General features: G+C 38.7%; 1 pseudogene; it reads right to left on the reverse strand.

The window, feature by feature from the left end:
• Positions 1-15,116: 15,116 nt before the first annotated feature.
• On the reverse strand, positions 15,117-16,162 carry LOC101611894 (annotated as a pseudogene).
• Positions 16,163-17,224: the final 1,062 nt, after the last annotated feature.

Consider the following 17,224-nt stretch of genomic DNA (forward strand, 5'->3'; position numbering starts at 1 on the left):
TGATTGATCATTGTTTTAATTTGCATTTCCTAGTGACCTTTATGGAACATTTTTTAAAATTTTCTTTATTCATTTTTATTTATGTATTTGAGAGTGACAGAGAGAAAGAGGCAGAGAGGGGGGGGGGAGGCGGGGAGAGAATGGGCGTGCCAGGGCTTCCAGCCACTGCAAAGGAACTCCAGACACATGTGCCCCCTTGTGCATCTGGCTAACGTGGGTCCTGGGGAATGAGCCTCAAACTGGGGTCCTTAGGCTTCACAGGCAAGCGTTTAACCACTAAGCCATTTCTCCAGCCCATGGAACATTTTTTATATGCTTATTGTCATCTAGCTATCTTTGGTGAGGTGTATATTTAGGGTTTTTGTCAATGTTTCAATCTGGGCATGTATTTTCTCTTATGAAATGTATCTTATTTATTTACTTGAGAGGGAGGTGGGAAGAGAGAGAGAGGAGAGAATGGATGCACCAGGGCCTCTGGTCACTGCAAATAAACTCCACACACCACCTTGTGCATCTGGCTTTATATGGATAATGGGAAATTAAACTTGGGTCCTTTGGCAAGGGCCCTAACCACTAATCATTCTCTCCAGCCCCCATTTATATTCTTATTGCTAAGATTTTCTTCTGTATGTTTGTGTGTGTGTTTGAGACAATGCCTCATATATAGCTGAGGCCAACCTTAAACTCATGATCTTCCTTTGATAGCCTCCCGAGTGCTAGGTTTAAGGCTATGTATCACTACTTCTGGCTTATTGCTGAGTAAAAATTTAATTTTAATGAATTCTAGCTTGACAAACATTACATTCATGGATTTGCATGTAAAGTAAAGCAAAGTTACATTTGGGGTTGTTTCTAAAAATGTTATCTTGAGCTGGGCATGGTGGCACATGCCTTTAATTCCAACACTTGGGAGGCAGAGTTTGAAGCCACCCTGAGATTACATAGTGAATTCCAGGTTAGCCTGGGCTAGAGTGAAACGCTACCTCGGGGGGAAAAAAAATTTATCTTGTACTCAAGGTCATCTATGTTTTATATTATATTTTAGGAATTAATATAATTATATATTAGATTATATTTTAGGAGCTTTATAGCTTTTTTCTTTTTAAAGAATATCTTGATTAAGATAGAATTCATCCATCATAATTTAACTCAAAGTATTCAACAAAATGGCTTAGGCAGATTCACAGTTGTACATCCATCATCACAATAAATTAGAACATTGGCATCATCCCCAAATAAACTTTCTACTCATTAGTAGTTACTCCTCATTTTCCCCCCATACTGTACCATACCTGGATGATCACTAATCTAATTTATTTCCACCTTTCTTTCTTTCTTTCTTTCTTTCTTTCTTTCTTTCTTTCTTTCTTTCTTTCTTTCTTTCTTTCTTTCTTTCTTTCTTTCTTTTTGGATTTTCAAGGTAGAGCCTCACTATAGCTCAGGCTGACCTGGAATTCACTATATAGTCTCAGGGTGGCTTTGAACTCCTGGTGATCCTCCTACCTCTGCCTCCCAAGCACATGGGTTAAAAGCGTGCTCTACCATACCTGGGGGTTGTCTTTCAAAACAATTATTGATTTGTGTGTGTGTGTGTGTGTGTGTGTGTGTGTGTGTGTGTGTGTGCATGGGCATGTAAGAGCCTCTAGCTGTTGCAAACAAATGCCAAATATTTGCACCACTATTTGTGTCCGGCTTGGGGATTGAACTCAGGCCAGCAAGCTTTTCAAGCAAAAGCCTTTAGCTGCTGAGCTACCTTTTCAGCCCCTATACTTTCTTTCTTCAGAGGTTTTTCTTTATAGGGCACTTCATACACATGAAAGCATACCATCTTTGTCAGCCAGACTGTCTAAAGTACTGTTCTTATCTTACATTTGTATTAACTGTGTGAAGGTTCTAATTTCTCAGTCTCCCACCAACACCTACTCTCTCTCTTTGGCTGTAGCTATCCTGGTAGGTACATGCAGTATTTCACTGTGGCTTTGACTTTGTTTTCACTTGATTACTAATGACACAGGGTATCTTTTCAAATGCTCATTGGCTATTTAGGAGAAATGCTTATTCAAGTCCTCCCATTTTTTTAGACAGGGAGATAGAGATAGATGATAGATAGATAGATGATAGATAGATAGATAGATAAGATAGATAGATAGAAAACAGAATTGGCATGCCAGGCCCTCAGTCACTACAATAGAACCCCGAATACTTGCATCACCTAGTGCGCATGTGCGACCTTGTGCTTGTGTCACCTTTGTGCATCTGGCTTGGCTTACATGGGATCTGAAGAGAGATCAAAAATGAGTCTTCAGGCTTCAGAGGCAAGTGCCTTAACTACTAAGCCATCTGTCCAGCCCTCCTCCCATTTTTTAAACTAGGTTGTCTTTCTAAAATATATTACACATTATATATATATATATATATATATATATATATATATATATATATATAAAACATATTATATATTATATATGTAGTTGTAAGGACTCAATGCATTCTAGATAATAGATCTTTATAAGATAAATGATCTATAAATATTTCCCCCCATTCTGTGGATTATCTTTTTATTTTCTCAATACTATTTGCACAAATATATTTAGAGTATAACTCAGTGGTAGAACACATGCTTAGCATATGTGGAGCCCTGGTTTCAATCCCTAGCATACATACAAAAAAAAACCCCAAATAATAACAAAGCCCACAAATGTTTTGAGTCCTGATATAGTCACTTTATTATTTCTTTTGTTGCTTGTACAACTGCTATCATGTTTAAGAGGTCAGGGTTATCCCTGACCTTATAGTAGTTAAGTAACAACAAAGGAAAGAAAGAAGCAAAGCCATGCTGTAATCCAACTTCACAAAAATTTAGGCCTATTTATTTTTCTAGTTTTGTTTATTTTTATGAACTTTATTACCTGAACAAATCACATGTTGGTCACATTCTCCTCTTCTTAGTGTTATCCTTTTATACCCCTTCTCCTCTGCCCCATTCCACCCAGGACCCTCCTCAGTGGGATTACTGGTATTCACCGTGGGGTCATGAATGCATCAGTCAGTCTGGGGTGGGGGCAGGGACACACAATGCTTTAGGGTATTCCTTACTACCCTGTGGCTCTTATAATATTCCGACCTCTTCCTCCCCAATGTCCCTTGAGCCTTGTAGGCCCATTTGTCTTTCTAAGAGCTTTCATATGAGTTTTATCCATTTGAGTTAATTTTTTTCTCAGTTCCAAAGTTTACAACATGATCACAAAGTGATACAATAAAGAAGGGACCATTTATAATTTTCTACATTTAGATTTGAGAAAGTGGATGGCAAGTCACTTAGGCAACATCTCAGTGTTAATTATTTTCCATTCTGGTCTATGATTACCTTTGAATTAAGTTTTCTGGCTGCATGCTGAATATCATGTGGTTCCAGTATCATCTGTTGAGAAGCTTATCTTTTCTTCATTATATTGCCCTTACTTCCGTATCCTTAGGTGTGTCTGCTTCTAGATGAGCCTTCATTTTTACTTATTTATTTTTGGTTTGTGTGTGTATGTATATGTGTATGGTGTGCATGTGTGTGTGTGCACACGCATGCACACTCTCATATATACACATGTGAAGGCCAGAGAACAAGTTTGGGGCGTTGGTCCTTCCTTCTTTCTTTGCTTGAGAGTGTCTCTCTTATTGTTTGATGCCATGAATGCCAGATGGTCTACAGCTTTTGGATTATTATGGCTCAACTTCTCATTGCCATAGACATGTTAAGATTACAGACACGTGCACTACTAATCTGACTTTATGTGAAGTTTGGGGACCTGAATCTTGGTCGTCAGGCTTGCACAGTAAGCACTTTTGACCACTGCACCATCTCCACAGCCCCATTTTTACTTTTGTTTAAAGAAATTAAAAATGAGGAGATTGGTGAGTTCAGCTATTTCTGATGTAGAGGCTCTGGAGACACATAACCTTACTTTGTATCCCAGTACAATGCCTAGGTTTGATAGTATTAGTCTTGAGGCTAACAAATCCTGGTGAAAACTTTGAGGAATGTATTCCTTACACATGACTAGTAGGAGTGTAACATTATGCAGCTAATTAGTGGTTCCTCAAAAGAATCACTGTAGAATCAAAACATGGCTCAGCATTCTACTCACAGGTATATACCCCAAAGAACTAGTACCAGGTGTTAAACAAATACTTGTACACAAATTTTCACATAAGCTGTATTCAAAATGACTAGAACGGGGTTGGGGAGCTAGCTCAGTGGGAAGAATGTTTGGCTCGAAAGCACGAGGACCCAAGTTCAACCTCCAATGCACATATAAAAGTCCAAGTGTGGCAGTGCATGCCTGTAATTCCAACAGTGGGCAAGATGAGGCAGGAGGATCCCTGGGGCCCTCTGACTAGGTGATCTAGCCTAATTGGTGAGCTCCAGGTCACTGAGAAACCCTGTCTAAAAAATGGATAGCATTCCTAAGGTTAATACTTAGGTTTTTCCTCTGGCAAACATGCATCCACAGATGCACACTACACACACATGCATACACACACACATATACACACTGACCAGAAGGTGGCTTCAACTTAAATGTCTATCTAATAAATCTGTAAGACTATAAAACATATACAAAATTGTGGCTGTGATAAATGGTGTTTATTAAACTTTTTATATAAAGTTTAAATTTCCCACCTCCTGAAGTTTGGTGTGAATACATGACCATATTTATCCAAAGAACGGCCTGTTTGAGTGATATGTGTCATTTCTGGACTAAGACCACAGAACAAGCACAAATGATTCTCTAATCTGCCTTTCCTGCTAAGGAGCACTATAACTCATCTATACTGGGGCAGAGTCTTTCAGTGGGGTTTGTCTGCCACACTTCAATAGGAAAATCAGGAAAATAATAAAAACAGGGAATTCATAGTGGAATAAATAGAAATGGCTAATAAATAGAGCCAGGTGTGGTGGTACACGCCCTAAATCCCAGCACTGGGAGCCTGAAGTAGGAGGTTTACTATGAGTTTGAAGCCACCCTGAGACTACAGAGTGAATTCCAGGTCCGCCTGGGATACAGTGAGACCCTGTCTCAAAAAAACAACAGCAAAAAAGGAATGGCCTATTAATATATAAAATGATAATCAAATAAAAATAATAATTAAATGTTTTTGTCTAGTACACGGAGAAATGTGGAAGATGTTAATCAATATAAATGTGTTATAGATGTTATTGTATGAGGAGGTGGGTAATATACATTTTCAATTATCATAAGGTTGCACACAGCTTTTTCAGGGAGGACAATTTGATAGTACCTAGCAAATTTCACTTTTAAATGTATAAAATGCATAGTTCAATTATAAAAAATTGTTTAAATAACTTGTCACTTCATACTGTAAAATATTACTAAATACTATGAAGTAGTTAAGAATAGCAGTGCAGATTGTAGTGACTTGGAATTATCTCCAAGGTATCTTGTTAGATGAGAATTCAAGTCAGAAAATATTTATGTACTGTGGTTTATTTCAAAACGGTTAATATTTACATTTGTACATGTATAGATACTTTTAAAATACATAATGGGTTTGTGGTAGGGCTCAAAGAGATTTTCAGTATCTATGAGTTCTGTTTGAGTTTTATAACTTATACCTTTATGATTGTGTTATCTGTGGACTTAGGTAATAAAAAATGGAAAATAGAAATATGGAAGACCAGAAACAGAAAAATGGAATTAAAATGTTTTACCATAGTATTTTCGTTATGTCTTCTCTCAACATACAATCTTGACACTCTAAAACCTTAAAAATAAATGAATGTATGAATGCTACCACACACAAGCCAAGCCCAAACTAATGATAGATTAAAAACACAACTGGGGGGCTGGAGAGATGGCTTAGCAGTTAAGCGCTTGCCTGTGAAGCCTAAGGACCCTGGTTCGAGGCTCGGTTCCCCAGGTCCCACGTTAGCCAGATGCACAAGGGGGCGCACGTGTCTGGAGTTCGTTTGCAGAGGCTGGAAGCCTTGGCGCGCCCATTCTCTCTCTCCCTCTATCTGTCTTTCTCTCTGTGTCTGTCGCTCTCAAATAAATAAATAAATAAAAATTAAAAAAAAAACACAACAACAAAAAAATACCACAACTGGGGTTAGCTGGGCTTGGTAACATATGCCCTTAATCCCAGTACTCAGGAAGTAGAGGTAGGAGGATCACCATGAGTTTGAGGTCACCCTGAGACTACATAGTGAAATCCATGACAGCCTGGGCTACAGTGAGACCTTACCTCTAACCCCCACCCCAAACACACACACACACACACACACACACACACACACACACACACCAAAATCAACCAACCAACCAAACAAAAAACAACTAGGAACTAGGAGAAGAGGTCATTAATTTGCAGACTCCTAAAATCAATCACAACAGTAGCGGTAACAAATTTTCCAAGCCAACTAGGCTCCTTGAATGAGGTCAGGGACTGGTCTTAACTTTGGCTGCTTATTGGAATCCCCTGAGAGCTTTAAAAGTTCTGATGCCTGGGTTATATCCTCAAGGAGTCTGATTTGATTGGCCTGGGGTGCGACATGGATATCATGTTTTTTAAAATTTTTTATTTTTCTGGATTTTAATCTTTAAACTTTAAAAAAACTTCATTTTTATGTTTTGACATTTTCATACTACATATTACATTTTGATCATCTGTGCCCACATTACCTTCCCTTGTCCCCTCAGTCTTAATGTGCTGCTTTATCTCATCACTAACCAAGTGGCTATAACACAAAAGAGAAATTCTACCTCCCCAGAACCTTTTAACTGTTTTTAACTCATTAGGGAGAGGAGTGGCCTCCTTAGCCCCTCCCCTATCTATGACACAATGTTGAGGCCCCATAATGTGCAAATAACCACATCTGGTGTGAGTTCATGCGTGCAATGGCCTTGTTAAGTCTAGATACCAGACTTCCTCCCCACTCTCCAGCTCCCCAGCTGATTCCAACTGTGCAGAGGAGACTGAGGATCAGTTTTTAAGTAGGTACTATTACAAAAGTTTTTAATTAGAAGTTGAAAAGCAATGGGGAATTGGCTTGTACGCCTCAAGAACAAGTCGTGAAATATTCCTCAAGGAATACAAAAGAAAAGAACCGTTTAACTGTTCTCTGTGAAACTGGTTACTTAGCAGCTCCTTCCAAAGCTGCCCTGGAAGACTGGCAATGGGAGGAGGCAAAGACTCCTACTTGTGTCTTTCCCTTTCTAAAACTAAACCAGCCTATGGTCCTTTGAGAGCAGCCCAGAAGGAAACCCAAGGCGCTTCATTCATGACATTGTGTCAGAAAAGTTTCTGAGCCATCATCCCTACAGACGCTTCCCCTGAACGACAGGTTCAACCTCAGCTTTTTAAATGAGGCTCTGGGGAGAACTCACCCATGGATCTCTAGGTGCCTTTTCTTTGATGCTAATTAGCCACTCTCCTCATGGTCTAATTAAATGGAGTCCAGAAGTCAAGGTTTTGTCTTTGATGACTGGGGGATTGGGAATTAAGCCCATTCAGGCAGCCTCAGTGTAATCTTGGCTGCAGTGGATCCCAACACCACCATCTTAGACTTAGTCATGGTAGTTACCTTCCTCTGCTCTGATAGCTTCATGTACATCAGTTGACATCTTTAAACTTATGAAAATTATGTGGAGTTAGTATATGCTAGTTCATTAGGAGATGAAAAAATTAAAAAGCAGCTATTATAGGCAGGAAACTAAAAACAAACAAAAAATTTGGATTCCTCTCCAAGATAAGAGTTCCTAAGACATGGATACCTGTTTCCACAAAATGGCTGAGGAAAATACTGCTAGTGAACAACAGTAACTTGACAACAAATATTTTATTGTCTTCCAGACTTTGGGTGCTGAATTCTGTTATAAATAAATCTGGAAAGTACAATGGGCTGCCATGTTTAAATAACTTTGAACTAAACTCATGCTCTGGATGAAGTGATTCTAGTTTATCTTTTTCAGATGTTCAAGTCTTCCACTGTACCAGGTTGAGCCCTATTATGCAGCTAACAAATAAGTAACTATCAACAGTGTCAACAATATTGACAGAATATTTAAAATGAACTGGTAGAGGATTTTCTGTACATAATCCACTTTTTTTGACATCAAACTTTTTATGCTACTCCCTAAGTTCTGGGCTAACTGACATGTACAACCATATCTGGTTTATGCAATGCTGGGAAACAAACTCAGAATGCTTACTAGGTATGATAGTTAATCTCAATTGCAAGCAAGCACATTTAACCAATCTTGCCAGATTCTCAAAACATTTTCAAAAATAATTAAGTTATAAATGTAAGTAAAACACTATTCAAAAAACAAATAAAATCCCCAAGGCAAAATATAGGACTGGGGGGTTAAACTCAGTAATTTGTCCAAGATCACAGAGCTAGTCAATGCTGACGTCTAGACACTTTATTTTATTTTATTTTATTTTTTTTTTTTTTAATTTAATTTATTAGTTTTCTTTTCAGTAAATACAGGCAGTTTGGTACCATTATTTAGGCTCATCTGTGATCTACCCCCTCCCATTAGACCCTCCTTATTATTGAAAATGGGTCGTGCATTGTGGAGTTAGCCCCCAGTTATTAGTATGATAAATGTCTCTGAAAATCATGACCCAACATGTAACTCTGACATTCTTTCCGCCCCCTCTTCCGCAAGATTTCCCTGAGCCATGTTGGGTTCATTTTTGGTCTGCTTCAGTGCTGAGGTGTTGGGGGCCGCTGAGGCTCTGGCTCTCTGATTTGGTAGGAGTTGATTTTTCTCTGCATTGATCTCCTTCCCCTTTGTGCTGGTATCCAGTTCACAGGAAAACATCACCCTTGCTTATTTCGCCAGTTGTCCTTAGTTTCAGTTGGGCCCCTTCTGAGGTATGTTGGGGCAGCTCTCTTCTTAGGATCTGCATCTATCTGGAAAAGAGAAGCAGATTCTCCAACGGAGAATAAGTTAGCACCCAGAAAATTGAGATAACACTTACTTTTTTGATAGACAGTTTGATAGGTGTAGGCCCTCTTATACCCCGTGATTGATGGTAGCTTGATATTGTAGAGTGGGCTTGTGTTTGGGTATGGTTCTGACTTGTTTCCCAGCTCCAGCTAAGGGTCTAGTACCACTGAGTGGATCAGTTAGCCAAATCAAGAGCAATTGATTCCTCACCATGGCTGTGTACCACTATTGCACTTGTGTGGGTATCACATCCAGTTAATTGTTGCTACTTAGGTTAAACAATGTGTTGCTTGGACAGATCTTGGTCACTTCCCCCAGTCGCCTATGTAGCGCCTTCTGGCACTAGACACGCTGACTGTCTGGGGACTGACTCTCTCCTGGCTTCCAGCCATGTCATTCCATTTTACGTGCCAGCTGCGTATGGAGTCTTCAGCAATAGGGTCTTACCACTGGCCTTTGGTGGGTCATCAATTACTCTGACAGAAGTCTGTCATTGTTTTGGGAAACCTTGTAGGTTTCTCTGATCAAAAGCTCATTGTGGATTGTAGGCCCAAGCTGGAAGTGGGGGTTACAGGTCAGTGTCCACTAAGAAATTGAGGAAAAAGATAACTAATATACCAGAGTTAGAGAGGAGAGAGATAGAGGAGAGAGGGGGAGAGGGAGGGAAGGAAGATGTAGGAGATTTAGGTCAGTCTTGATCCTACCCTCTCCAGTGTCTTGTGGTTCAGGTGTTTCCTGTAAGGGACTAGTGAAGGTTCAGTCATTTGGTCTGTCTTTTAGGAAGTAGAATTTTATGGTACCATTGCCGTTTGGGTCCGGATTACTATTTTCCACCCTTTGATTCCCTCCCCGCCCACCCATCCATCTTATTGTCTAGTCCATGAGGTGCTTGCTGGGTATGTAAGGCATCTTGGGCAAATTCAGGTTAGGTGTTGCAGATGAGTGAGACTATGTGTCGATTTTTTTTCTGTGATTGGGTAAGTTCGCTGAGAATGATCTGTTCCAGGTTCAACCATTTTTCCTCAAATTTCTTTATGTCGTTTTTTCTTACTGCTGTATAGAATTCCATTGTGTAGATATACCACATCTTTGTTATCCATTCTTCTAATGATGGACATCTGGGTTGATTCCAGCTTTTAGCTATTACGAATTGAGCTGCTACAAACATGGTTGAGCAAATCTCTCTGGCTTTTGGTTTGAAGGTTTTAGGGTACATGCCCAGTAATGGTATAACTGGGTCTGTTGGTATTTCTATAGTCAGCTTTTTCAGGAGTCTCCATATTGCTTTCCAAAGTGGTTGTACCATCCTGCATTCCCACCAACAGTGAATGAGTGTCCCTGCTTCTCCACATCCTCGCCAGCATTTATTTTCATTTGACCTTTTGATGTTGGCTATCCTTATTGGGGTAAGGTGGAATCTCATAGTTGTTTTAATTTGCATTTCTCTGATGATTAGGGATGATGAACATTTTCTTAGGTGTGTGTTTGCCATTTGTATCTCTTCCTCTGTGAATTGCCTGTTTAACTCTGTGCCCCATTTTGTGAGTGGGGTATTTGTCTTCTTATTGTTTAGACTTTTGAGTTCTTTGTAAATTCTAGAGATAAGGCCTCTATCAGTTGGATAACCTGCAAATATTTTCTCCCACTCTGTGGGTAATCTATTGGCTTTGTTTATTATATGCTTATCTGTAAAGAAACTCTTCAGCTTCATATGATCCCAATGGTTGAGTGACTGTTTAAGAACTTGAGCCACTGGGGTTTTATTCAGGAAGTCTTTTTCCATTCCTATATCATGGAAAGTACTTCCTAAATTTTCTTCCAGTAGTTTTCGAGTTTCTGGTCTTATGTTGAGGTCTTTGATCCATTTGGATTTGAGTGTTGTGCATGGTGAAATGTGTGGATCAAGTTTTAGTTTCCTGCATGTGGTTATCCAGTTTGTCCAGCACCATTTGTTGAAGATGCTATCTTTTTTCCAGTCTATATTGTTTGGGCCTTTGTCGAATATCAAGTAGCTATAGTTGCTTGGCCCAAAATCCGGGTCCTCAAGTCTATTCCATTGGTCTATACTCCTGTTTTTATGCCAGTACCATGCTGTTTTTATTACTATGGCTTTGTAGTATAACTTTATATCAGGTATGGTGATGCCACCAGAGGTATTTCTTTTGCTGAGGATATGTTTGGATATGCGAGGCCTTCTGCCTTTCCATATGAAATTTGAGATCATTTTTTCTATGTCTGTGAAGAACATTGTAGGGATTTTAATTGGAATTGCGTTAAATCTATATATTGCCTTTGGTAGGATTGTCATCTTCACAATGTTAATTCTGCCTATCCAGGAGCATGGGAGGTCTTTCCATCGTTTCAAGTCCTCCTCAATTTCTTTTTTGAGAGTTTTTATATTTTCGTTGTATAGATCTTTTACTTCCTTGGTTAACGTTATTCCAAGGTATTTTATTTTATTTTTTGCTATTGAAAATGGGACTATGTCCTTTATTTCTTTTTCTGTGTCTTTGTCATTTGCATATAGAAATGCTTCTGATTTTTGTGCGTTGATTTTGTATCCTGCTACTTTGCTATAGGAGTTAATCACCTTCAGGAGTTTTGGGATGGAGTCTCTCGGGTCTCTTACATATACAATCATGTCATCAGCGAATAGAGCTAACTTAACTTCTTCCTTTCCAAATTGTATCCCTTTTATTTCCTTCTCCTGCCTTATTGCTTGGGCTAGGACTTCCAGAACTATATTGAAAAGCAGAGGTGAGAGAGGACATCCCTGTCTTGTTCCTGATCTCAATGGGAATTCCTCCAGTGACGTCTAGACACTTTAGATGTCAGAGCCTATGGATTTAATCAAGCTTGACTTTCCCATATAAGAACAACCCATCTCTTTTTTCATTCTGGTTGGAAGTACAATCGCATCTGACAGACGACATTTTACTATACAGGTGATTTCAATGAAACAGGTGGATGAGTGAAATGAGGGTACATATTCTCCTCTCACCTCTACACATGTGCACAAAGAGTGCACACATCTGTACTCACACATCCATACATTATACTTCACATCACACCATGCATACTACAATATACCAAGAAAGACCTAAATATTTAGGGGAACACTTTATGTTCATTTGTGTGAAAATTCAACACTGTAAGAATAAACATGCCCTCAAATGCATCTATATATTTAATTAAGCTACATATTTACTGTACAGCTCATGGAGCTGATGGCAAAGGTATCTCCATAAGATCTGAGGGCACAGTCATTCTTCATCTACTTGAGGGTAAATCAGGATTCTTGTTTTTCAAGTCTAATATTGACTTCTGTGTATCTATCTCTCATTGTTTGAGTTGTAAGTTGTGCTTCTGGGTGAGCTAGATGTTATGGCAAAGTTCTTAAAATTATATTCTCTTAGATCCTTTAATCAAGGACTTACAGGTTTTGGAAGCTATTTTGTATAACTAGAATGGAAGATATATAATAAGCAAATATTGTAGATAAGCTTTTGAGACAGTACCACTTACTTGTTAGTTCTAGACAACAGGGTTGACCAAGATGTTGCATCAATTTTCTAGGACTGCCATAATAAACCATTACAAATGGAGTGACTTAAACAACAGAAACATATTTTTCTACAATCTGAAGGTTTCAAGTCTGTCTGATTTCATTTCTTCTGAAGCTTTTTTCACTGTCATAGATGACCATCTTCTCCCTGTGTCTTCAATCTTCACTTTACATGGTTGTCCCTCTGTATGTGTTTGTGTCCTAGACCCTTCTTACTAAGATACTGGTAATATTGGATTAGAGTGCACCTTAATGACTACATCTTAATCTTACTCAAATACCTTGTCCTTAAATACATATGAGAGGTTTGGACTTTAACAGATAAATTTTGGAGAGACACAATTCAGTCTGTATCTATCCTCTAACTGTCTGTCTATCTATCTATCTATCTATCTATCTATCTATCTATCTATCTATCTATCATCTATCTACCTGCCCATACACCTATCTTTCTATGTGAAGAAAGAGGTCAAATTCTTATCTTTTAAGAATTGGCACTATGAATCCATAGGGAAAAGTTGAAAAGAGAAATCAAACCAAATGAACAAACTTAAATAATGCTGAGGGTTATTTGGTAAGGCTCTTTAAATCCATGGGCATGAGAATAGATTGGATGTGAGTTCTATTCAGACAATGAGGGCCACACTGGTGCTCCTTGTGCTTATGAGATTTGAAAGAGTGATAGGAAATAGTGTCATTATATTAGTAGATAGTAGAGGACTGGATATTTTCCCAAATATTATCCTGAAGGTAGCCCAAAGGTTTCTCGATGGTCTAGAGAGGCTCATTCAAGTTAGGTGAATGTGAATGGCAAGGACCAGATGACAGGGAGTCATCCTCTATGAAAGAAACAAGGGCAGATGTAGGCCACAGATTCTAGCACAGCCTAAGACAAATGATGTTAGCAGCAAAAGACTACTCTGCCTATAGGTACCCGAGGGGAAGTCACATAAGTCTGTGTTTCAAGACAGGATGTAAGGAGAGCAAGGAAAGCCATGAAAGCTGTTAAATGGGTGAACAGGGCTAAATTAGAATAGAATTCACTAAGACTTTGTTGGATTAGGCTGATAAAAACATCACAAAGAGGTTATAATTAGGTAGAATGAAAGTTCAAAGTTAACAGTACAACTATACTGTAGAAGAAGTTATGTATATAAAGTGAAGTCACAAAGGTTGTGATTACAGTAAAACTTCACTTATTGCATTCACCAGTGCTCCTTGCTCCTATGCCCATGGCAACTATAGTAACTTCTCCTTAACTCTTCTTCCTTCATTTCAAACAAAGGGTTCTGAGTTTCCCTAATATAACAATCTAGGACTCCTTATTAGTTGATGAAAGTTGGCATGGAAAGTATAATTAACTTCCCATACATGTAATAAAGGAAATTGAGCAATATGTCCTTGGTGAAAACAATATGTATTATTGTGGAAAATGAATGGGATTTAAAAATTCTTTTTAATTCAATTTTATTTTTTGACAATAATCACATACGTTTATAGACTATAATGCATTGTTTTGATACAAATACATTGTTAAATAATAAAAATCAGGCTAATTACATAACTATAAAATACCATTTTTGTGCTGAGAATATTTAAAATCTATCCTTTTAGCTGTTTAATAAACACAGTGTAGCCGGGCGTGGTGGTGCACTCCTTTAATCCCAGCACTCAGGAGGCAGAGGTAGGAGGACTGCTGCGAGTTCAAGGCCACCCTGAGACTCCATAGTGAATTCCAGGTCAGCCTGGGCTAGAGTGAGAACCTACCTTGAAAAAACAAACAAACAAAAAAAGACCCCAGTGTATTATTATTATCTATAGTTACCAATTTATATAACAAATCACCAAAACCTTATCCTATAATACAGCACTTTAAGATCATCTATCTTCTCCTTGACTAAAACAGAGTATGAAACTAATTTATCTTTGATAGCTCCATCTATTAAATATAAACACCAAGAAAGAGAAAGCGAACCAATGTAATATACTGTGTAAAACACATTGTCTGACTTTTACTATGGCATAGTACTCATTATCTAAATCCAGAGCCTCTTTTATATCAGGCATCATCATCTACAGGTCCTTACTAGTCCATACCCATGGCAATAGGAGACATTTCTTTTTTTTTTTAATTTAATTTATTAGTTTTCAGTAAATACAGGCAGTTTGGTACCATTGTTTAGGCTCATCTGTGATCTACCCCCTCCCATTGGACCCTAATAGGAGACATTTCTGATTATGTGGAATAAGTTTTCCTTTATTAAAAAAAATCTACAGATTAAAAATACAGTAGGGATATGACAAAACAAGGCTGAATTTATAAAGTGATAGAAAAATGAAGCTCCAAATAAATATGGAATGAATAAAGGGGATGCATTTTCAGAATGGAGAGATATTATTTTATGAGTGTATAATTGATGCAAGTTAGTCTAACTGTCCAATAATAGAGTGACTGAGGCCACAGGATGAAAAATTGCAAGGTATAGCTGTGATTGGTGAGAAAACAATCCTTCATAGCCAATTTACACCAGGTGCATACAAACATGCACATGCATGCACACATACCTACCACTTTGTAATCAACAGCCATGGGCTTCATTAGCTTTCGTTAAAGAAAATCTATCAAATTTATACTTCATCCTACTTATTAGTTTCTCTAAGTCCCATTTAATATCTTTGTTTCTTAAACTGTAGATAACTGGGCTCAACACTGATGTCAATACAGTGTACTTGATTGTTGCTATGTGATTTTTGACAGTATAGCTGGATAAGGGCTGGAAATGGACATAGCTAATACTCCCATAAAATAGAGTCACCACAGTGATATGGGAGCTGTAGGTGGAGAAGGCTTTGCATTTTCCAGCAGCTGAGGGAATCTTGAGGACAGTCGTGAAGATTCTTAGGTATGAGATGACAATACAGACAAATGGAGCCATCATAGAAGCCATACCTTCTGTCATGGCCACAGCGTCATTGACAGAGGTGGAAGAGCAGGAAAGGTTCAGAACAGGGTTGACATCATAGAAAAAGTGATGGATAACATTTGATGCACAAAAAGTGAGTCTATTCACGAGGAGGACATGTAGGAGGGAGTGCAGGTAGGAGAAAGCAATGGAGAAGGCCAGCAGTGACATACAAAGTCAGCAGCTCATTACAGTAACATAATGTAAAGGGCTAAGAATGGCTACATATGATCTATGGCCATGGCTGTCAGGATATTACTATCAATATTTCCAAAGACTAGAATGAAATACATCTGTGTTAGACACTCAGAATAGGAAATGGTTTTCTTCTCTGAGAAGTTCATCAGCATCCTTGGGAAGATGACAGTTGTGTAGCAAATATCAGCAAAGGACAAAATACTCAGGAATAAATACATAGGATTTTTGAGTTGAGGATAAGACTAGATAGCCAAAATGATGAGCGGATTTCCTGTAAGGGTGACCAGGTATATGATTAAAAAGAGGGCAAAGAGCAGCTTTTGGTCCCCAGGTCGGGAGGAGAGTCCCAAGAGAATGAATTCACATAGTCTTATTGGGTTGAATACACTACAGGCTTGTGGATGCCTACAGCTAAACCCATAGTCCAATAAGATACTTTTAAAGCTTTTTATTGACACCTCCATTTATAACATGCATCTTCAAATCTTAATATCATATTGAGTAGTTATTATAGATGATTTACTCTGCCTTTATCTTTTTTATTTTTAAATTTTGATTAACATTTCCCATGATTATAAAAAAATATCCCATGGTGGGCTGGAGAGATGGCTTAGCAGTTAAGCGCTTGCCTGTGAAGTCTAAGGACCCCAGTTCGAGGCTCGGTTCCCCAGGTCCCAGGTTAGCCAGATGCACAAGGGGGCGCACACGTCTGGAGTTCGTATGCAATGGCTGGAAACCCTGGAGCGCCCATTCTCTCTCTCTCTCCCTCTATCTGTCTTTCTCTCTATGTCTGTCTCTCTCAAATAAATTAAAAAAAAAATTAAAAAAAAAATCCCATGGTAATTCCATCCCCCCCCACTTTCCCCTTTGAAATTCCATTCTCCATCATATTACCTCCCCAACTCAATCATTGTACTTACATATATACAATATCAACCTATTAAGTACCCTCCTCCCTTCCTTTCTTTTTTTTTTAATTAATCAATTAATTTATTTATTTGAGAGCGACAGACACAGAGAGAAAGACAGATAGAGGGAGAGAGAGAATGGGCACGCCAGGGCTTCCAGCCTCTGCAAACGAACTCCAGACGCGTGCGCCCCCTTGTGCATCTGGCTAACGTGGGACCTGGGGAACCGAGCCTCGAACCGGGGTCCTTAGGCTTCACAGGCAAGTGCTTAACCGCTAAGCCATCTCTCCAGCCCCTCCCTTCCTTTCTTTTCCCTTTATATCTCCTTTTTAACTTACTGGCCTCTGCTACTAAGTATTTTCTGTCTCACACAGAAGCCCAATCTTCTGTAGCTAGGATCCACATATGAGAGAGAACATGTGGCACTTGGCTTTCTGGGCCTGGGTTACCTCACTTAGTATAATCCTTTCCAGGTCCATCCATTTTTCTGCAAATTTCATAACTTCATTTTTCTTTACCGCTGAGGAGTACTCCATTGTATAAATGTGCCACATTTTCATTATCCACTCATCAGTTGAGGGACAACTAGGCTGGTTCCATTTCCCAGCTATTATAAAT

The sequence above is a fragment of the Jaculus jaculus genome, chromosome 1 (assembly GCF_020740685.1).
Source record: "Jaculus jaculus isolate mJacJac1 chromosome 1, mJacJac1.mat.Y.cur, whole genome shotgun sequence".
NCBI classification, from domain to species: domain Eukaryota; kingdom Metazoa; phylum Chordata; class Mammalia; order Rodentia; family Dipodidae; genus Jaculus; species Jaculus jaculus.